Source organism: Formica exsecta, unplaced genomic scaffold (genome assembly GCF_003651465.1).
Source record: "Formica exsecta isolate Colony F162 unplaced genomic scaffold, ASM365146v1 scaffold443, whole genome shotgun sequence".
Lineage (NCBI taxonomy): Eukaryota > Metazoa > Arthropoda > Insecta > Hymenoptera > Formicidae > Formica > Formica exsecta.
In genome coordinates this window covers 725632-732749 of record NW_021851667.1, presented here as the reverse complement: position 1 = coordinate 732749, position 7118 = coordinate 725632, and positions in this window count along the sequence as shown.

Here is a 7118-nt window from a genome sequence, read left to right as displayed (position 1 = left end):
TTTCCCGAGGCGACGAATAGCTCGAGATCTGGATCGCAGGAGAACCGAAAGACGAGAACGGCAAGGCTCTTGAAACGCAGCAGAGTTCCTCGTTTAGGAGACAAATACCGGCTGATCCGATCCGCGATAAGTCCGCGCGTTGAAATAGGTGCGAAGAGAGAGAGAGAGAGAGAGAGAGAAATAAAATCCGGTATCCAGGATTCACACCAAAGATCGCCGTCGTCCTCTCGATCCTACGATCTTTTCCTTCCTTTCGCTTCGATCTGGAACCCGTGTTACTTATCTCTCTTTCTCTCCGGTTTTCGCTAGTATCAAGGGTACGATCAGATTACGATATTCTCAACGGTACCGCAACTTGGAAGGGCGGAAAGAGAAATTTACAAGGATAGCATTTTCTTCACCCGAAGAATATCCAGCAAAGTTCGATCTTCCCGAAATGCATAGTTAATGAGTGGATAAGGCGTGCGTTTATAAAACTCGGGTCGGCGGGTCGCTTTTCGCCTGGTTGTTCGTCATTAACAAACGTTGATCCGGCCGATTGCGAAAAGAAAGGTTTCCGTGAAATACGATTAGTAGATAATACCTTACAGATTACGCGTCATTTTCTTCGAGACGCGCGTTTAGATTGAATCGACTGTGAAACTGATTTGTCGTACTTTGACCCACGTTGGGCTCGCGCATCATGTGAAGAATCTTCTCGGTTCCTGTTTCTCGGATTACTAAAATCTATTCACGCTAGAATCTAAAAAAAAAATTGTAAAAGACTGTATCAATTAAACTTAATTAAATCTATATACATATATATCTATCAGTTTTGAGATTATTTAATACTAATTTTTTGTTTAATGCACGATATAAAAGTAAATATCTCAGCTAATTTATAATTTATAAATTTCTCGAATTATTGACTGAAAAATCAATATTTTGTTTCAAGAATTAATTATGAACATATTCCATTGTAATATGAAAATATTATGTTACCAGAAGACGACTATATTGATTGCAACATAATAGTGATTGCTGTATCAACGACAGTAGAGATCTGTGAAAGATAACGATACTGGCATGTCGCGTCGCGTCAGTCATTACTTGACGATGATGATGATGACAACGATCGTGATATCGCCGATTTCTATGTACTAACAACCATTTACATACAAGTGTCAACATTCCCGATGGGACATCGGACACCGCAAGAGAGACGTGTCGTAGCTCTCGTTCGGGCGTGTCACTCTAAATAGCCCGGGTGGTCCAGCAAGCTTGTTTGGGTCCTATCTGTACACGATCTGAGTTTGGATCAGGCACGACCGAGGCACGATTACAGGCGCTTATTAGGCAAAGTGCGTGGAAGCGAAGCGAATGACTGCGATGAAATCGTCCGCGTATAACGTCGAGGACATGCTTCCATGCTTCGGAGCACGCTCATCGATGTCGAAAAATACGCACGCAAATGACATTGGATATATCTTATTTCTCGGAAAGAATTTGCGACCTATTGTGTGATATATAGATTGTCAAATTCCAGAAACCAAAGAAAATATATTCTAATATATGGAGCGGGATTGTATTATATCCTATTATTATCGTAGTGTATCGCGGAATGTTTCATTACATCCCCGAAAGATCTGTAAAAGGACTCGATTTCGGAGACATCAATGCCGGGTGTGATATGTTAGCCAGTCGCACATCGAAATTTCAACATTCTATCTGATATTATACCAAACCTTTGAGAAGCTTTAAAATTTTTTTTCTTTGTAACATTGGTAAAAGTGAAAAATGCGACTTTAGCAAATAGATGCATTTTACGAATGGAAGCAGTCACAGAGAGACGCGTGCATTCTATAAATAAATAATTGTATTTTAAATTCATATTCCTTTTGAATAAATCAATAATAAAGATGTTTGTTATCTTCAAAATTACTTCAACATCGATTCGTATATTCTAACAAGTATTTTTTGAGATTAGATTAAAATTATCCGCGCGCTGGTTGATCGCAAATACGCGCCGTTCGATAAAATAGATACGATTAATTATGTATTTACGGCTAGGCTAGATAACGGTAAGGAAGCCCGTTAGCGTTAATAGTGGAAATGTATCTTCGAGATGAGAGAGTGTCAGTTCTCATTGTCTCGGCAGAAAGAACGAGCGGCAGCATCTGTGCCAGCACTTTCTGGCGATCTGAGCAGACAAACGACAGGTGCCTAAAGACTTTTATCGCGCTGCTGCCTTCGTACAGCTTCGTCTGTCTGTCTCCGCATTCGTACTTTTACACCATGCGCACGAGTCCTCCCTCTCTATACAAACGTATTAAAAACATCTCCGTCTCTTTAGCGGGGAACTGAAAAAATAAGCACCCCCTCACAATGAATTGACGATGAAAGCACGCTTTTCGCAAGTAAAAGGTGCTTTAATAACAGAAAGTTCTTTAATGTTTTTATGTTACAACATTAACTCAATTTTATACACTTCATCATTTAGATATATAAAAAAAGATTCTGAGATATTTATATATAAACCAATTTTTATTACGTATAATAAAATATTATCAAAATTAGAGCATTTTTTTCTTTCATTAAGATATTGGTATGTTAAAATGTACTCCAAATTCAGTTAAAATACAAGCTATAACAGCATTTTCTTTAAAGGATACACTTTATACGGTTTTTTTAAATTTTTATTATCTTTAAATGTTTATTTATCGTAAATTTATCTTTAATGTTTCTATTTTTTTACTTTTTCTGTACGTACGATTTAAGCAATTTACCTTTCAAAGATTTCATCCAGAGATAAACGAGGGATTTGTTCAACAAAAGCTCGCTTCTAAGCCTGTGTAAAAAGTTGTTCTTTACAATCTGCATGGCTCACGATGCAGTTACATCCGTTTTGTAAACGCGTTGTAAAGTCGCGGTTTTCTTACGCGGTTGCAAGCGCATTGAGCCATCAAGATAGATATATTGAGGAAGAGGCGGTTCGCTTATTACAGACGAACGCGGCTCTTTCTCTTTCACCGGCCACAAATCAAATAACACTTTACCTGGACCGATAGCCAGAACACTTTGGCAGGAATAAAAGACAAGTTATAAAGCGTGGCTTACACGTAAATGACACGCAGTAACTTACACAAAGTAACTCGCGCAGATAACACGTGCGAAACTTTTATGAGATGCGCAACAAACGCTCGCGAAACATTTTCGGTCTTCTCGTGAGAAAATGCACTTTTCTTTATTCTAGTTGAACGAAGACGCGCATTTCCGTATCTATTAAAATCTTTGTAAATTAATTTGACACATTTATAAAAAATATTTGTTATAAATATATAAATCTTGCGCTAAGTATTTTCACACGTGTCGAAAATTAAATTTTTGTTTCGTGTCTATATGTCTTTTCAAAAATTAGCGACATTTTAAATTTGAGACATGTGCATACTCTTTTATAAGACACGTCTCACAAATGGTCGACGATAATAATCGCTTCGCGCAATCGTGATGCTCGTTTACGAAGAACTGTTTCTAAAAAAAGCGTTCCAGCGTGTTGCTGAAAACTTACGTGATAAATAAGCCGAATCCTTTCGGCCGACCACCCGACCATCTCATAGCCGCTTCCTCGTGATACGATGCAGAGGCGCGCGAATTATACGCGGAACGAAAGAAGGAGGGATAAGCTGCGAGGGAGAAAATTATCCCGTCAAGATATAAGGTGAAACGACGCATCGTCTCACGCACCGACACGTCCGCCCACACCTTGCAACTCGTTACGGGGCACTCAAAAGGGGACCCCGCGATAAGCGTCTGTGACCCTGTCAGCGTTTTACCACCTTTAGCATCTTTACATTGTAATCCGATAATTGCCGACCGGGAGGAGGTTGTCATAACGTTAACCAGGTTGGATCCTAACGAGATCTCGTTTCTCACCTCATCGCAAAATAGCAAATTGCCCGAAAAGCTGCGAGAGGAGCAAGAGTTGTGTCATGCTGGCAAACACCCCATCCAACACCCTCGCCTGTCAGTTATGCTCCCGCCTTTTAGTAAAAAACGTAATCGGACATCGCACCGGCTCGACGTTAATTGCCCGACTAGCGATTCCCTATCTTCGTTACAGTCAGAATTATCGGAAATCGACCTTAATAAAAAGCATTTTATCTCTGTTCAAATTCCGCTACTTTATTTTCTAATATTATTTCCATACGAGATTTTTATTTTTCTTAATTTTATGGCATATTTGTAGATTTCTATTTTATTACTATTTTCAATTAATTAATATATATTTTGCAATATGCCTTTCTATATATGTTCCAGAAAGATAAAGAAAGAGAGAGAAAGAGGAAGCGCATTTTCTCCAGAATACAATAAAATTTTTCCATTTATTTAGCAAGTAAAGTGTAGAGAGAATCATTTATCATAGAACCGTGGAGAATGCGATTATGATAATTGAAATGACTTGCAAGTATATTAACATCTGCGTAAGTAACGGTATGTGACGATTACATGAGGATTATATTTCACCTAGTAGTAGAATAGTAGTTTCTCTCGCAGCTAATTATCGCGATAACATGTATTCGCGATTAAAAGCGGGTCACGTGCCATTTTGCGTAATGGCAGCGAGCGCATGCACACGCGTGCAAAACGGTGGCACGTGCATTGTGGTAATACAGCTGCTCGCGGACGCACGCATCGCGGTCCACTTCATTTTCTCAACCGACCGTTAACCTATTCATCCTATTATCTTGAGTACTTATCGTTAGAAGAAAAGAAAAACACGCTGCGCGCGTCATATTATTTTAATTTAATACGGATATATATGCCTGAATTTTACATATATATTTTTTGAAATTATCCGTTAAATAATCAGCGGATATTTTTTTTTTTTTATTCTTGCATGTAACGAATAAATTAGAGCATCCTATATATATAGAATATAATTGATTAAAAAACATTATGTTTTAATATATTCACGAATATAAAGGTGACATTTCTTTCTCGTTAATAATCATGGTCCATTTAAAAATCAGCAGTCTACGTTTAAATTCCGTCCATCGCTGCAAAAACTATTGACATCATTCTTCTTCTCACATGGCCGTGTCCGCATAAACCCGGTACATCCGATCGGACGCCGATCTGGTCCTAAATTCGCCGCTCTGGGCCCATCAGTGTCCGAAAAACAAACAGCTCCTCCCCTTCGTTATTTTATGTACGCGCCCAAGCTCGATAATCAAATAACGTCGATTCGATCGAGCGCAGGATCCACATAATTAAAGAGTACATAATTATGGCCTTGTCTCAGACCGGAGTGTATTAAGTTATTATTAGTTATTAGTTGCTTTATTAGATTATAAGTGAGAGCGTGTAGAGGACGTGTGAGCGAGTATAAAATAAGAATCCCAGTAAGATTAAACATTTTCTTGTCAAGGTTCGTCTTCTCGGTAACTGTTTCGAGTTCTCATCGAGTATAGATTACTTTGTGAACAATATTAATCTTTTTAAATCAAATAAAAAATGTTTGTTACAAATTACAACCAAATTCTGAACTCTGTTAAGATAAATAACTCTATTGAGAATTCTATCAAATAAATAGTCAATACTAATCTTTTTACAAATACATAAAAATTTTAAGTTATTAGAAAAAGACAAAATCACCTGTTTCCAGAAAAATTAATTTAGAATAATATTTTACAAAATAAATACATTTAATTTTTAATATACGATTCCAAGTAGAACAAAATTTTTCGGTCTCTTTTCTCTCTTTGTAATCTTCTCAATTTGTATTCTTTTTTCTAATGCACGACGCATCAATTTTCGCTCTACAATTTCTCGCATATAAATATGAAAAGATCAATATTATTTCATCCGCGTGCTTTATACGTGCTTACAAAGAAACGCAAAGCCGTGGATAAAAGTATCGTCATCGATATCAAACGGCACGGCATTCGGAATTCTATCCGGAATCTTTGCGATGCCTTTCTCGCGCGCGGCAGGAGAAAAAACGATTGTCGGCTATCGACGATGGAGCCCAAAAAAATAAACGCCGTACATCCACGCCTCCCCGGCGCGTCGATCTGACCGAAAGGGGGAAGGACTGGGAGCGAGACGAAGGGTGTCCGCGCGGTCGAATCGATCCGATCCGCGCGATCCATCCCCGAAGCGAACCGCATCGCGGTGGTGTTGCCTCCTCGATTGTTACGAATTGTCTCGTGAAAGAGGGCCCCTACATGTATAAAGATCGCTCTCCTCCTCCTCCTTTCACCCCCCCCCCCTCCAAAGGTTTCTTTCCGAACGTACTGTGGCTCGAAGCACAACACTCGAGCGTCACGACGGACGACCGACCGGAGTTCGATCGATTCTCCTTCGGGAATCTAGCGTGCCTATATATTTAGCATATCCCCCATAACTGACAGCATGTTATTTCACCAACAAATAATACGCAAGAACCATTGTGGATCCGGGGCAGGAGAGAGCACTCGAGCACCGGAGAGCGCCCTTAAACGCTTTTAAATACGCGCGGGTTGCATCGGGTGACCGGGAGGAAGGGCCCCTGACGAGTGAGCGTGCGAGAGGGAGGGGAGGGGGTCGAGAGGGTGAAGGGCGCGCGCGCGGGGAATAGACTCGTGAGATAGGGAGGTTGGTGATCCCCCTGACCGCGCGAGACCGAGCCTTTTGGCTACCTGCTAAATTACTACGACTGACTGCAACGAAGAAGGACGACGATCCACCGACGTAGGAATACTTCTCTCCCGAGCCACCAATTATCGCGCGTCGACGGGGTCCCGTCTTGTACGCGTGGCCCGCCGGTCGTGTTCTCCTCTTTCTCCTTAGAAAAACATCTCTATTGTATTTAACGATAAATTATCGGGACGATGTGCAAATTATCTGCTCTTAACTGTAAACTTGAGGATAGAAATTCGCGGCTGTGTCCTTCAGGAAATGTTATTTCTAAAATGTGTGCAAGAATATTTTCTTAATTAAAATAATATTTTATATAAGAGTGTGTTAATAAAGATAATATTTATTAAAGTTAAAATAAGAAAATAGAAATTTTATCTCACGTATGTTATCATGATGTATGTTATAAAAACTTGTAAGACTCTCACGTGGACACAATAACATATAATATAATTCAAAAT